The sequence below is a fragment of the Equus quagga genome, chromosome 5, assembly GCF_021613505.1.
Source record: "Equus quagga isolate Etosha38 chromosome 5, UCLA_HA_Equagga_1.0, whole genome shotgun sequence".
In the NCBI taxonomy this organism is placed as follows: domain Eukaryota; kingdom Metazoa; phylum Chordata; class Mammalia; order Perissodactyla; family Equidae; genus Equus; species Equus quagga.
The window spans coordinates 11,564,837-11,579,831 of record NC_060271.1 but is presented as its reverse complement, the minus strand read 5'-3'; the positions used below and the strand labels follow the sequence as shown (position 1 = coordinate 11,579,831).

General features: G+C 44.1%; 2 pseudogenes; one reads left to right on the top strand and one right to left on the bottom strand.

Annotated features, from left to right (window-relative positions):
* LOC124239207 (cytochrome P450 4B1-like) overlaps positions 1-14,995 on the top strand; it is a 94,996-nt pseudogene that overhangs the window by 58,174 nt on the left and 21,827 nt on the right.
* LOC124239853 (cytochrome P450 4A11-like) lies at positions 739-9,472 on the bottom strand (annotated as a pseudogene).

Genomic DNA, 14,995 nt, shown 5'->3' with positions numbered 1-14,995 from the left:
CATACATGGAATAGTGGATCTTCTCTCAAAAGCAGTTGATTGTCCTCATTGTTATGCTTTTTTGCCAATGTTGGACCGTGTAGACTCTGGGACTATAGTATTAGATCCCATGTCATATAAAGAAACTTGCCAACTGGAAAAGTTGTCATGGTTATGTAAATATTAATATGCAGTCCAAATTTTATTGGGATAGATGCAAAAATAGGGAAGAAACATATAGGTGTGAAGTTTTCTTCCAATGGCTACTGTAAACTTCCTTGTATATGGCTGAACAGCTAGACAAAGAAGGGGCTGCAAATTCCAACACACACAAACATTACTGAGTCAGTGAGTGGTAGATCAGAGAATTAAGGAGAAAAGGGCCTGAGCTGGACTGTGAATGTGGGAAGAGAGAAAACCACCTGTTAAGGTTACTGATAGTTGAGCAAAGCAACCATCTGAAGTTTAATTTTGTGAAAGATTCTAAGTTTGAAGAGTCAGACTCCTAGAGTGGAGAAAACACCAGAATACACTGAACTTCAGAACAGCACTGACACTGAATTGTGGCAGCCATTTGGAAAAATCAGTGGGTCAAAGTCCCTGTGGTGTTTCCTGAAATGCCACCTTTATTTCGTTCACAGATATCCTTCCCTACACGTTGACATACAATGGCATAACTGCACACACCAATATGAACATAAGACATCGCAAACATCAAGAATGCACCCAGTGACACTCCCCTTGCAAGTACAGGATGCCTCACCTTGATCCTCCTGAGAAGGGCAGGAAAGTGTGGCTGTGTTGAGTAGAACCTGGTGCAAACCAGGAAGGATAAAACACCTGCAGAGAGAGCACTAGGGGTGGGGCAAGTGGGGTCAAGCCCTTCCTTCCAATCCATGACAGGACAGGACTCCTGGAGGTGGGAGGGAGACATGGCATTGGTCTGGAGAGATCATCACTATTCCTCCTCCCATAGGCCATCATATCTCTGGGTTCAGCCACACCTTCAGGCTATGGTGAAGGGCATTAAAGGAAAGCAAGACTATGATTCCTGCAGGGAAGAAGAAGAAGAAAGAAGTCTGATCATACTCATGGGGTGAGTGAGGCCCAATGCCTCTGCCACCAGGAGGCGTGTACATGCAGGAAAGACTGGGAGCCACTTCCCATCACTCTGAGTGGAATGAGCCTGCTGCTAGAGAGGTGGGGTGGACATGGAAAAGCTCATGTGCACAGATTAGGAGGAGATAACCAGGACCCAGGATTGAGAATCAAGAAAAAATTGGAGGCTTACTTTTTGAAGCAACTCAAGTGAAAATTCACACTAATCAAATGCCATCCATGAGCCCTTGGGAATATGCATTAACACATTCAATCCTCACATCAACCCTCCAAGAAAGTCCCTCATATCCTCATTGTTCAGATGAGGTACCTGAGCCTCAAAGAGACTGGGGTACTTGCCTATGATCACACAGCTAGGATGTGGCAGGGCTGGGATTCAGACCCAATGGCAGGTGAGTCAAAGGGTGGTCTCCAACCATGGCATGGTCTCAGATCTGGTCATCAGCTGCTCTCTGCCATCAACCTGAGGGCTCCTCAGAGACTGGACCATCTGATCCATGACAGTGGATTCCCTGATTTCCCTCATTTGCCTAGACCCCATAAGGAAAGAACTACATCTCCCCCAACCCCTGTCTGTCTCTCCAGCCCTCACATGTCAGGAAATTAGAATTTTAGGGCTAATTCCCAGCCCACATTCAGAGGCTAGCATTTGTTTGTTGAGCTTTTGCTGGGTTAAAGTTCTGTGCCTAGCATTTCCTAATTACAAAACAAGGATTGATTTTCTTGAGAGGAAAACAAGAACCAGAGAGCTTCAGAGTTGCTCTAGCTCACATGGATTTCTGATCTTCCTTGTGTTCTCACAGAATGCTCAGGTTAGTGAGTGTGATGCAGTTCACACCTCTGGGTAAGGAGCATCTATCAGGGAAGGTGATGGGCTTGCTGAGCTCTCTGCCAACACCTGGTACTGGTAGATAGAGTCACAGTGCCTCCTTGATGAACATGGTGGTGTAGGGCATCTGGTCCAGGTGGTCCCTGAAACCAAAGCCCATCCTGAAGGGCAGGCAGGGTCTGGGCAGTCCAGGGGCTTCTCTAGCTGAGTGGGCAGGGCTCTCCCATCTCTTGAGCACTCACCACCTGATGGAGGCGCTATCTCCCAGGAGGCTCAGGATCTCCTCCCAGCACCTCTGCTGATGCTTAGGGTACGTGGCCAGAGCATAGAGGATCCAGGAGATGCCACTGACTGTGGTGTCATGGCCCTTGAACATGAACTTGTCCACCTCAGCACGGAGGTCTGCATCAGACAAGCTGCTCCCATTCTCCATCTGGGGAAGGCATGGCAAGAGTGCAGGGTTTGCCCCATCTTCTGCACTCCTGGGCACATCATCAGGCCTCTTCTACCACACTCACTCTGGCAGTGAGGGGGATGTCCAGGAAATCCAAGTGACTCTTCTTCCTCCTGACCTTCTCCAGCTCTCCCTCCTTCTGCAGGTGAGCCTTCCTCAGCTTGATCACACAATCTGTGCCAGAACAGTGGTTCCCAGGCAGAGCTGAGAGGTCTGGGTGCTCAGATGCAGAAACCCACAGTAGCCCCATCTTGCCCCTGCCCCAATCTGGGTGCCAAGTGGATCATGACAAGTATGTGAGTGGGTGTGCACATCAGGGGTGAGAGCTCTAGCATCATCTGATCACAGGTCAGGCCTCCCCTCTATTTAATAGTGCAGGCCATGGAGGCTCTACTTGAATGCTGCTGGGAGGGGTCACATTCAACCATCACCAATATGGTGACACTTGTGAACCCCTGCACAACACCGGTCCCCCTAAAATATTGTTTACTACCCCCCTACACTGGGGCATTACCCAGCATGGTTGTGTCCTAGCTCCTAGAGGGGCAACAGGGGACTGAGCTCTGCCTGAGGTGTCAGGGGTAGTCCCCTTTGGAGGTACCTCATGAATAAGGGGAGTAGCCCAGGAGGTAGAATCCAACCTGTGTTTTGGGCAAGTTGGCAGGTCCAGTGGTTCCAGCAGCCAGCAGGTGTTAGCCTGTTGATGATGTCATTCTGGTAGAAGACATTCCTCACCCATGAAAATCAGACTGTTCAGGTCCCCAATGACCTGGGTGTAGGATTGCAAGTTCCTGAAGGGGAAAGATGAAGAAGAGACTGGTTTGCAGGGAGGCCTCTGACCTGGAGGTGGAGTAGGACTCAGGGTGGAGGTTTCCTCAGTCAGTGGGGACAGACCACACTGAAGCATTGGTCATTGTCATCTCACAGACTTTGAGACCCTCAGCCCCTTATTATAAGTGGTGTGGGCAGCCAGGCTTCTACCTAAACCAGGGATCAGGGATCCATGGCTGGGTCAAGTTTTGATCTATATGGAATTTAACCATTGTTGGGGGCTCTTGACAGAATGCTGTTTTTTGAGCTGTAGACATCCAAGCTGCCCTATTACCCCTCAGGTAAGTCCACACCAATGGGTAAGAAATAAGACCCTACAGCAGAAGGGTTATCATGGCCCTGTCTGCTGCCCTGGTGGCTGAAGGCACACTTCATGATGATGTCCAATGTCATCAAGGAGACATGTCCAAAGATCTCCAGAAGCAAGTCCTGGCTGATGAGCTCCTCCCATTTGTCTTGTGGTGGGAAGAGGACATTGACCCTCCTCTGCTCCCCTAGAAGGCCTGTGATGACAAGGTCATGCTCTCTCTCTGTCTTTCTAAATATTCTTTAAGGATTTCCTCACTTTCTAAAAAAGATGCATTACAGCAAATAAGACTATATGCAAGTCTTTGTAATGTGAGGCCTATTTTCTCAGATACTTTAAAAAATAATTAATAATGTCATAATAGTCTGAATTAGTTTTAAATTTTAGGAATTAGTTACAATGATAACCACCTTTTGGCACAGCAGAAAACACTGTTTCTCAGGGGACAGAGGAAGAATCTTTTGTGTTCTGAGAGCTGAGCTAGAACTTAGGGACAGGAGAAGTCTAACTTCAGGGAGCAAACGAGTCAAGGCAAGAAAAATCCTAAGGGATGTGTACTGGGGCTCCCAAGGAAGGAACATCAGGGACTTCAATTCCTTTCATTCCTCAAATGTAAGCTGAGCACAGTTGGTTTGAAATCACAGCCCTAATGGGAAGTGATGTGATGGCAGGACCTGGCTCTGAGAGTGTTGACCTGGTTTCCATTTCCTTCTAGATAGTGGCTCAAATCCATGTAAAAGCCCTGGTCCCCTGGCCAGAGCCCACCTGGGTGATATCCTGGCATGTCCAATCTGCTGCTGAGGCTTCCACTTCCCAGGCCAACCAGTGTCAGTTTGTCTTGCTGTCCAGTGGAAATGACATTTGCTCTAGTCCACGGTGCTGAAGATGTGGAGGTGTGAGAAGAGTGAACTCTGTTATCCACCATAGCCCTCCTTTCCCTTGGCAATAACCAAGTGTGGATCCAACCTGGCTTGTGAGTACTCTCCTGTCCCATTCACTTTTGGGGAACTCTGTCTCATAATAAGACCTAAGTGCATTATTTTGGGTGGCTGTGTCTGACTGATGTCTGAGGGGCACATGTCTGGACTGGCTTCTGTGAATTGTACTGTGTGCATGCAGGTGAGAAAGGGACGGACTTACCAGCATCACTCAGTGTTGGCCATGAGTGCCACATAGGGCTTCAGGATGTTATAGTGGAAGGCTTGGGTCAGCATCCACTGGGGTTGGAACCAAGTCTTCCCAGGGCCAGAGGAGTAAACCATACCCTGGGCCAGAGATGGGAGTGTGTGTAGGAGTGAGAGACAGGATCAGAGGGATGACTGGGTAGAAACTGGGAGTAACCAAGGGTGTCAGAAGAAGGCCCATCATGGGCAAAGTTAGGAAAGCCAGTAAATTCCAGGACTAAGAATTTCCCCAAATGGCTGGTACATGGAAAGTGATTATGACAGCTGTGAGTTAAAGGTTGGAAAAAAGTAGGGGGCAGCTCATAGAAGGACTTCAATAAAAGTCAGGCTGAGACCATGGTGAGTACTGAGAAGTGATGTGGAAGAAGCTGAACTTCAGGAGGGCTCTCACCACCATTAGGAAGGGGGAGGGTCTTGTTACGGGAAGATAGATGAGGCTTGATTCAGAAAGGAGGGTGGTGACATGGTGGACAGTCACCTGTTATTCTCTGTGAGCCAAAGATACAGCTCTTGGCAAACTAAACTGGCTGTGGACTGCAGTCCTGGTTAGACATACTTACCAATCCAGGGATCCAGGAATCTGTAGGTACCAAGAGATTTGGGGTCTGAAAGGTGAGGCAGTGCATTATAGGAAGGTGGAGGGGACCAAACAAGACCAGTAGCCCCCAGGAGGCAGCTGTAGTTCAGACCATGGGCTACATCCCTTCCTGATGATTATCAGCTGCCAGTTTCTCTCAAACCACCTTCTATTTACCTTGCATCCCAGATACTCTCTGTCCTGATAGTCACTATGGGCTCAGGAAGGCAAACTCAGAGTCACAGCAGGAGGGCACCCACAAGACTAGGATGGTGAATCTGTAAGAAACACAGGCTCTGTCCTCAGTGCCAAAGAAAAGACAGAGGCCTGTGATTTTCCTACAATTGGTGGTGGCTTAGCCATCCCATGGCCTAGGACAGGCAACAATTAGAGATGCCAAACCCAAGTCAGTGTGCAAAGGAAACTGTCTTTCAGATCTGGGGCAATTTCCATAACAGATCATCTCCATTTGGTTAAAAAAGAAAGAAAGAAAGAAAAGAAAAAAGAAATTCATCCCCACACAGCTCTTTAAGCCTTCAGTTTAAGTAATGATTGTTGGCCTTAGGCTGGCTTGTGTATTGATGGCTGAACTGTCAGTCTCTTCTGGAATTTCATCGACTCAGGGGCGTGGACCCAAGAGGGAAGAGCTGCCCCAGGGTGTGGGTTTTGCTCTCACCTGATCTCCCCAGGATTGCCTTCATGTAGTCAGGGTATAGACCTCAAAGAGAACCTCACTCCCCCATAAGCAGCGAGGAGAGATACACAGGAATTTCTCTACCCTTTTCATCATCTGTTGAAGCTCCTTATCCTTTTGGAATTGTCATCAAGTGAAAGATAAATCAATAAAATCCCTCTAGTCCCCGTGTTGGAGTGAGAGTGAAGAGTAGGATGGGCACAGGGAGAGAGTTCTAGATCTATCAGCAGAACTAAGAGTTTAGAATGTTTCACATGACCTGGGCTCTGCTCCAGACTTTGCTGGCTGTCCAGGTTTTGTCCTAAGGCCGGATTATGTCTCATTGTTGGCAAAGCTATGGGCCTTCACTCCAGACTGCCTAGAGAAACTTGGTCAGGGATGGACTCCACAGTGTAACACATGTGGAAGTCATTACATTTACATGAATGATTTGTATGACAACATGTATCACTTGGTAAGCAGTTTTGCTGTACACTTTTGTTTATTTAGAGAATATGATGGATTATATTTAAAATTTAAATTTATATATTAATTTTATTTTCCCATATTGGTTGTTATATATTTTCAACATTATCCCAGTGTTACCATCATATTGTGTTTTTGTCGTTCCTCAGGACAGAAATCAAGAGAGAGAACAAACGGAAGTAGAAAAATAAAAGTTTATTAGCTTGTGTACAGGGGAGGCACAAGGAAGCCAGTGCATGAAAGAAAGGGGCAGGTGACTGGCTCATTAGGTAGCAGGTTTGTGGGGCTTCTATTAGGCAAAGGTTAGGGAGGAGGGCCTTGTCGTGGGATGTAGAGGTGGGGTTGTTCTGTGCCTGCGCTATTGTGCAGCATGCTACTACATGCAACGTGTGTATCACTAGCATGCTAGCTCTCCACCCCTGGGGGTGATTTTTACCATGCTGATGGGGCTAGGGTCACCTTCTGTAGACTCCTGGGTGCTAGGGTGCATGTGTAAGCCCAGGAAAGTCCAGAGCCTAAGCAATGTGGATCTTGGTGGTTTCTGTCTGATTGTCCCAGCTTGTTGATTGGTTAGTGGCCTGATCTTATTAGGCCAGGGGCTTTGCAGATGGCCCTGTCTCACTAGGCTGGTTCCTGTCTCACCAGCATACATGTATATGTTTGTTAATATAAAATAGTGTTGGGATATATATGGCTAAGTGAAAACATTTAATACAAAATTATGTGTATACTGTTATTTTACATATTGGATATGCACACACTTGTAGAATAAAGTCTGGATGTATCCATATGAAAATGGTGTTGAATGAAGATTTTGATTTGGGGGTTTTTAAATCTCCTTTTCCCTTAACAAGAAAAAGAAACTTTTGTGAGCTTCCCATTGTCTACAGCACTCTTTTTAAACTCCTCAGTGTGGATCACAAAGGACTTTGCTTTCCAACTTTACATTCTCTGTTCTTGCCTCTTGCCATGCTGGCTATTCCACCAGGACCTGTTGCTCCATCCCCAAGATGCTGCTGCCAGTGCTCCTGACACCAGCTAACCCTGCTTACCCTTGTAGGCCTTGGCACACATTCTTTCCTCTACTTGGAGTGCCCTCCTCTTTGATACAGAGCCACTGCCTCTCCTCAACTTTTAAGACAGCTTTGTTTTATCACCTCTGGAATTCTGGTAGGTATTTGCTCCTGTAAAAGTTCCAGTTAGTCACCTCTTCTTTATTTCAACTGCTTCTATGTAACTGAAAGCACCTATCTGCTACATTGCTATCCAATCTCTGTCTACCTCCTTCTGACAATCAGGATTCACAAGTTCTGAGGCAACCTGCCTTTCTGTGGGACAGGTTCCTTCATTCAGCACATATTCATTGAGGATTTACTATGTTCCAGGCACAGGTTTAAGTACTGAATTAGAATATGACTATAGAATCTTACCTGTTTGGAGCTTCTGGCCCAGTTGGAGAGACAGAAACATTGAGGCCATGACATACAGAATAATTAATGCTGTGATGGAAGGAAGCCCAAGACTCCAGGGAAGCTTTGGGGAAGGAGGGCCTAACTCAGAAGTGAACATGAGAAAGGTCTTCCTCATGTACTTGCTCACTCATCAAGTCATCATTTACCAAGATGCTACTGGGTTACAAAGATGAATCAGAGGTGATCTCTCCCAGAAGGAGCTCACAGCTATGACACTGCAGACAAAAATAGCTGAATAACACCAGCACTGCTTTATGAGAAGCAGTGTTTGTGGGGAAAAGGGTTGTCTCCCCTGCTCCTGGGAGACCCAGAAAGACATCTCAGAGGAGGTAGTTTGGGCTGGACCTTGGTAGATGGACATGTGAGGGACAAGATCATTCTGGGTAGAGGGCATAGTGTGAGCAGAGACCCAGAGGCTGGAATGCACAGGGAGGTAGGGAGGACAATGAGTAACTTAGGGTCAAGCAAGAGATTAGGAAGGAGAAAGGAGAGAGGTATTGGGGCCAGCCCATATGCGACTTTGTCTGTTTCAAGTTCCCATCTTTGACTCCACTCTACTATAATCATGTTGCCTCCATCTCTGAGGAAAGAGGCATCTCAGCTCTCTGCAGCCTGTCTTTTCCTCCTAATGTTTGTTCACCTCTGTGCCAGGCTCTGTGCAGTATAGTGAGGTGAGGGGGATTATATGCTCAGTTCCAAGAATTCACAGTCCAGGGTATGAGGGAGGAGAGCAAGCAGGCAACCTCATCCTGTTAATGGTGCAACTCAAATGTCAGAACTCCTTACATGGGGCCATCCTGGAAACCTTCTCTCCCATGTGTGCCAGTGACTTGTCAGCATTTTAGCACTGAAATTATCAGTCTGGAAAATCCCCCAGTCTTGGGCAAACCAAGTCAGTTGGCCCATTGCATCTGACAGCAGCCCCCCAGCCCAACAAGTGAGCTTCTTTTCCTGTGACCTGACACCTTCTTAGATTCCTGCCTATAATCTCCACAGACTGAACCCCATGGGGCAGGAATCCATAGAATGATATCTGTGTTCCCGGGCAAGCTCATGGCCAGGCAGACGGGATGGGGTCGAGTGACTAGTGCAAGGAAGCATCTAGAAGCCTGTTCTGTGAGAACAGCTGAAGCTGCTCAGCCTAAAGGGGGGAGATTCAGGCAGGAACAGTCATTGTCCTAAAGTGCAAGGCTGTCAGTCAAAGGAAGTGCTCAGGCTTCCTGTGAGGGAGTGAGCTCCCTGGACTGGGATGAGGAGCCGAGACCTGAGAAGTAAGGCTTTTCCCAGGGGCCACGTGCTCATCACACAACACGGCTTTGTCAGATGGACCTGCTGACCAGGCTCTCAGAGCCCTGGCCCTTCCTACCTCCCGGCTGTGCCTGTAGAGCCAGTGGGAAGGAGGGCACGGGAACTCCTGGGAGGCTTTGAGCAGCCACTGTCTGCGCAGGTAGAGCTGGGCGGCCTTGAGCAGCAGCAGAACCAGGCCGAGCAGGGAGGCCACTTGCAGGATCCCAGAGATACTGCCCAGAGGTCTGGGGGGGATCAGCCCAGAGACACTCATGGTGCAGAGGCTTCTGGAGCACTGACTTCCCTGACCGTTGCAACCTCCCCTGCTCACCCCAGACCAAGTTATTTAAAAGAGATTTTCCCCACCCACCAGCAGTGAGAGTGAAGGGTGAGGGCAGAGCTTAGATCTGGGCCACCACAGTTGATTAACTGTGGAGGATCCACCTTGGGAAACAGTGGGAGAAAAGCTTTCTCAGCTGACAGTGAAAATGGCCCAGTACATATCGACTTTCCACTCATCAGTTTCCTACCCAAACATTCAATATGCACCTACTGTTTGTCAGGCAGGATGCTAGGTGCTGGGACATAACTGCAAGCAAAACAGACATGGACTCTAACTTCAAGGACTTCACAGTCTAGTTTACTATATTCCAATAATGTTCATTCAGTAGCGCTTTTTTATCACATGATCAAATGGAATTCTTAATTTGATATGCACATTCAGACCCTAATATCAGCCAATCTTTCAATATTTTACTTTTATATCTTATTACAATACTAATTTTAGTTACCACTATCAACCTCTTTCAACTATTGGATTAGAAGGAGTGCAAATTATGTCATTTCTGTTAACTTGATGGTGGTATGGATGAACCGATACTAATCCAGCAGTCCTTGGAGAACTTTTTTATAATTACATTGGAACAATTGACTTCACAATGCAATAGCAATAGCACGATTCCTTCTCCATTCAAATGCATGAGAATTTCAGCAAATTCTTATACTATCTTAATTATGTTGTTTTCCCATTAACAGGTCTACTTTTAACTACAACCAGAAAATCTGCACAATTGGTACTATTTCTCTCACTTCCTTCATCTATGAAGGCCAATGCCTTCTAGGATCTTCAGTCCTACTTCACTGAGTACTATAGTTGTAGCAGGAGTACTTTCACACTTCACTTGGGAGCCTGTATACATTGTTTACTGCAACCTGTTCTTAAACACAAAATATTTTAAAAGCAACAGCTTTCTCTTGACAAACCTTCGTCCAGATTTACCAAGAAAAAAAGAGATGACTCAAATGAATAAAATCAGAAATGAAAAAGGAGACCTTATAACCGATACCACAGAAATACAAAGGATCATAAGAGACTGCTATGAACAATTATATGCCAGTAAATTAGACAACCTAGAATAAATGTATAAATTCCTAGAAATATACAACCTACCAACACTTCATCATGAAGAAATAAGAAATCTGAACAGACTGCTTACTAGGAACGAGATTGAATTAGCAGTCAAAGGCCTTCCAACAAACAGAAGTCCAGACCAGAAGACTTCACTGGTGAATTGTATCAACAATTTAAGGAAGAATTAATGCAAAACATTTAAAGAAAAATTATTTCCAATCATTCTCAAACCATTCCAAAAAATAGAAGAGGAGGGAATACTTCCAAACTCATTTTACAAGGCCAGAATTGCCCTGATACCAAAACCAGACAAAGGTGTCACAAGAAAGGGAAATTGCAGGCCAGTATCCCTGATGAACATAGACACAAAAATTTTCAACAAAATGTTAGCAAGCTGAATTCCAGAATACATTATAAAAATCATTCATCATGATCAAGTGAGATTTATTCCAGGGATGCAAGGACAGTTCCATATCCATAAATCAACTAATGCAATACACCACATTAACAAAACCAAGGATACAAATCATATGGTCAGGTCAATAGATGCATACAAAGCATTTGACAAAATTAAACATACATTTATGATAAAAACTCTATTGGGTGGGTATACAGGGAGTATACCTCAATATAATAATGACCATATATTACAAACCCACAGCTAACATCATACTCAGTGGTGAACAGCTGAAAGCTTTTCCTCTAAGATCAGGAACAAGACAAAGATTCTCACTCTCACCACTTTTATTCAACATAATATTGGAAGTTCTGACCAGAACAATTATGGAAGAAAAAGAAATAAAAGTCATCCAAATTGGAAAAGAAGAGGTAAAACTGTCACTGTTTGCAGATAACATGATGTTATATATAGACTCCACAAAAAATCTGTTAGAACTAACACGCAAATTCAGTAAAGTTGCAGGATACAAAATCAATATACAAAAATTTGTTTGGTTTCTATACATTCTATAAATGTTGGGTTCATGTCTAATAATGAACCATGAGAAAGGGAGATTAAGAAAACAATCCCATTTACAATTCTATCAAAAAGAATAAAAAACCAAGGAATAAATTTAACTAAAGAGGTGAAAGACTTGTACACTGAAGACTATAAGACATGGATGAAAGAAATTGAAGAAGATGCAAATAAATGGAAAGATATTCCATGCTCATAGATTGAAAGAATTAATATTGTTAAAATGTCCATACTATCCAAAGCAATCTACAGACTTGATGCAACCCGTATCAAAATTCCAATGGCATTTTTCACAGAAAAAGAACAAACAATCCTAAAATTTATATGAAGCCACAAAAGACCCTGCATAGCCAAAGCAATATTGGGAAAGAAGAACAAAGCTGGAGACATCATTCTCCCTGATTTCAAACTATATTATAAAGCTATAGTAATGAAAACAATATGTTATTGGCATTAAACCAGACACATAAATCAATGGGACAGAATAGAGAGCCCAGAAATAAACCCACACATATATGGCCAATTAATTTACAGCAAAGGAGCCAAGAATAAAAATGGGGAAAGGACAGTCTCTTCAATAAATGATGTTGGAAATACTGAGCAGCCACATGCAAAATAATGAAACTGGACCATTATCTTATATGATACACAAAAATTAACTCAAAATGGATTAAAGACTTGAACCTAAAACATGCAAACATAAAACTCCTAGAAGAAAACACAGAGGGTAAGATCCTTGGCATCATTTGGCAAGTATTTTTTGGATTTCACAGCAAAGGCAACAGAAGCAAAAACAAATGGGACCATATCAAACTAAAAAGCATCAACAAAATGAAAAGGCAACCTATGAATTGGGAGAAAGTATTTGCAAATCATATCTGCTAAGGGGTTAATATCCAAATATATAAAGAACTTATACAACTTGATAGCAATAAAAACCCAATCTGGTTAAAAAGTGAGCAGAGGGGAGGGGGTGGAGCAAAATGGCGGGGTGAGCTGACCCGGGATTCTCTCCCCTCCAAAATACAACAAAAGGTTGGAAGAACTGAATTTCAGAGAATAAACATAATGCCAGCTCGTTAGAGACCTACAATACCAAGAAGGTGGAGATCATAAACCTTGCTTACACCCTCGGAGGGGCTGGAACGGTAGGAGAGAACATCGCTCCCTCCCCTAAAGTCTGCGATCGCTGTGGCACAGGTCGGGAAGGAGTGGGGGAAGGGCCGCGCGACCAGGGGATCATCCAGGACTCCTGCCACTGATTCAGTGGAGACCCGCTGATGGGAGGAAAGCTTCCGTCCACGGGGACCGCATAAATCAAGGGCCTTGGGAGACCAGAGAACAGAACTGATCTGAACCCAGACCGGCGCATGTGAGTAACAACCCCTCCCCCCCAGCAAAGCCAGTGGGCGCAGCCATCTTGCTCCAAGGGGGAGAGCTCATAACATGCTGCTCTTGACCCCCATCTTGTGGTGACAGGCTATAACTGCAACTGAATTCTACCACCATGAGAAAAAACCGCTCCTCTACCATCCAGCAATTTATAAAAGCCCCAGACCAGAAGGAAAACAATAAAAACATAGAATTAAGCCCTGAGGACTTGGAATTAGGTAAACTAAGTGATAATGAGTTCAGAGCAGCTATAATCAAAAAACTCAATGAGGTAGAGAGGAAGATAGAGAAACAAGCCAAGTTCTGGAGTTACTTCACAAAAGAGATTGAAATCGTAAAGAAGAATCAAACAGAATTACTTGAGATGAAAAACACAATGGACCAGATAAAACAGAATATGGATTCCCTGAATGCCCGTGTAGACAACATAGAGGAGCAAATTAGCATAATCGAAGATAGACAGGCTGAATGGCGCCAGACAGAGGAAGAAAGAGAACTAAAGAATTAAAAAGAATGAGGAAAATCTCCGAGAGATAATGGATTCAATGAGGAGTAAGAACATAAGGATCATAGGAATTCCCGAGAATATGGAAAAGGAAAATGGAGCAGAAAGTGTGCTTAACGAAATTATTGAAGAGAACTTCCCAGATCTAGGGATTGATGGAGAAATGTGTGTAGAGGAGGGTTTTAGATCTCCTAGATTTGTCAATGTAAAAAGAGCTACCCCACAGCACATAGTAGTAAAGTTGGCAAAAAGGAATGATAAGGAAAGAATACTCAGGGAAGTAAGGGAAAAAAAGAGAATAACGTATAAAGGAGCCCCTATCAGACTGTCAGCAGATTTCTCTACAGAAACCCTATAAGCTAGGAGAGAATGGAGTGACATATTCAAAGCTTTAAAGGATAAAAATCTTCAGCCAAGAATACTCTATCCAGCAAGAATTTCCTTCAGATATGAGGGAGAAATTAAATCTTTTCCAGACAAACAAAAGTTAAGGGAATTTGTAATCAAAAGCCCTCCATTACAAGAAATCCTCAAGAAGGCTCTCATACCTGAAAAAAGAAAAAAGGGAGAAAGGGGACACAATCCACAGACTAGGGAGACCGATGGATAGAACCAGAACAGGATAGCAAATATTCAACTATAGCATTAGGGTAAAAATAAGGAAACTACCAAAACAAGGACGATCTTAGCACTCTAACTACAAATTAATAAGACGAGTTGGAATAAAAAATGAAAATAATTATTTAGGAGGGGAAGAGCAAAGTGTCTAAATCAGTATTGGTCAAGTAAGTAAGAGACCACCAGAGAATAGACTATATTATACACGAGATTCTAAATACAAACTTCAAGGTAGACACTAAAATAAAGTACAGAACAGAGTCACAAATCATAAATAAGGAAAAATCTAAGAAAACCAGCATAAGAAATTGCAGTATTAAATGGGTAGTCTAAAGCAAACAGGAAAAGAAACACAGGAAAACAAGATAATGAGTGACAGATTAACAGCACTAAGTCCACATGCATCAATAATCACTCTCAATGTGAACGGATTGAACTCTCCAATAAAAAGACACAGAATGGCAAAACGGATGAAAGAACTCGATCCAACAATTTGTTGCCTCCAGGAAACACATCTCAGCCCCAAGGACAAACACAGACTCAGGGTGAAGGGGTGGAGGACAATACTTCAAGCAAATAGCAAGGAAAAAAAGGCAGGTGTTGCAATTCTCATATCAGACCAAGTGGATTTCAAAATAAGACAGGTAAAGAGAGACACAGAGGGACAATATATAATGATCAAAGGGACACTTCATCAAGAAGAAATAACGCTTATAAATATCAATGCACCCAACACAGGAGCACCAAGATTCATAAAGCAACTATTAAAAGACCTAAAGGAAGATGTGAAAAACAAAAGAATAATAGTAGGGGACCTCAACACCCCACTCACATCAATGGACAGATCATCCAGACAGAAAATCAACAAGGAAATAGTGGAGCTGAATGAAAAACT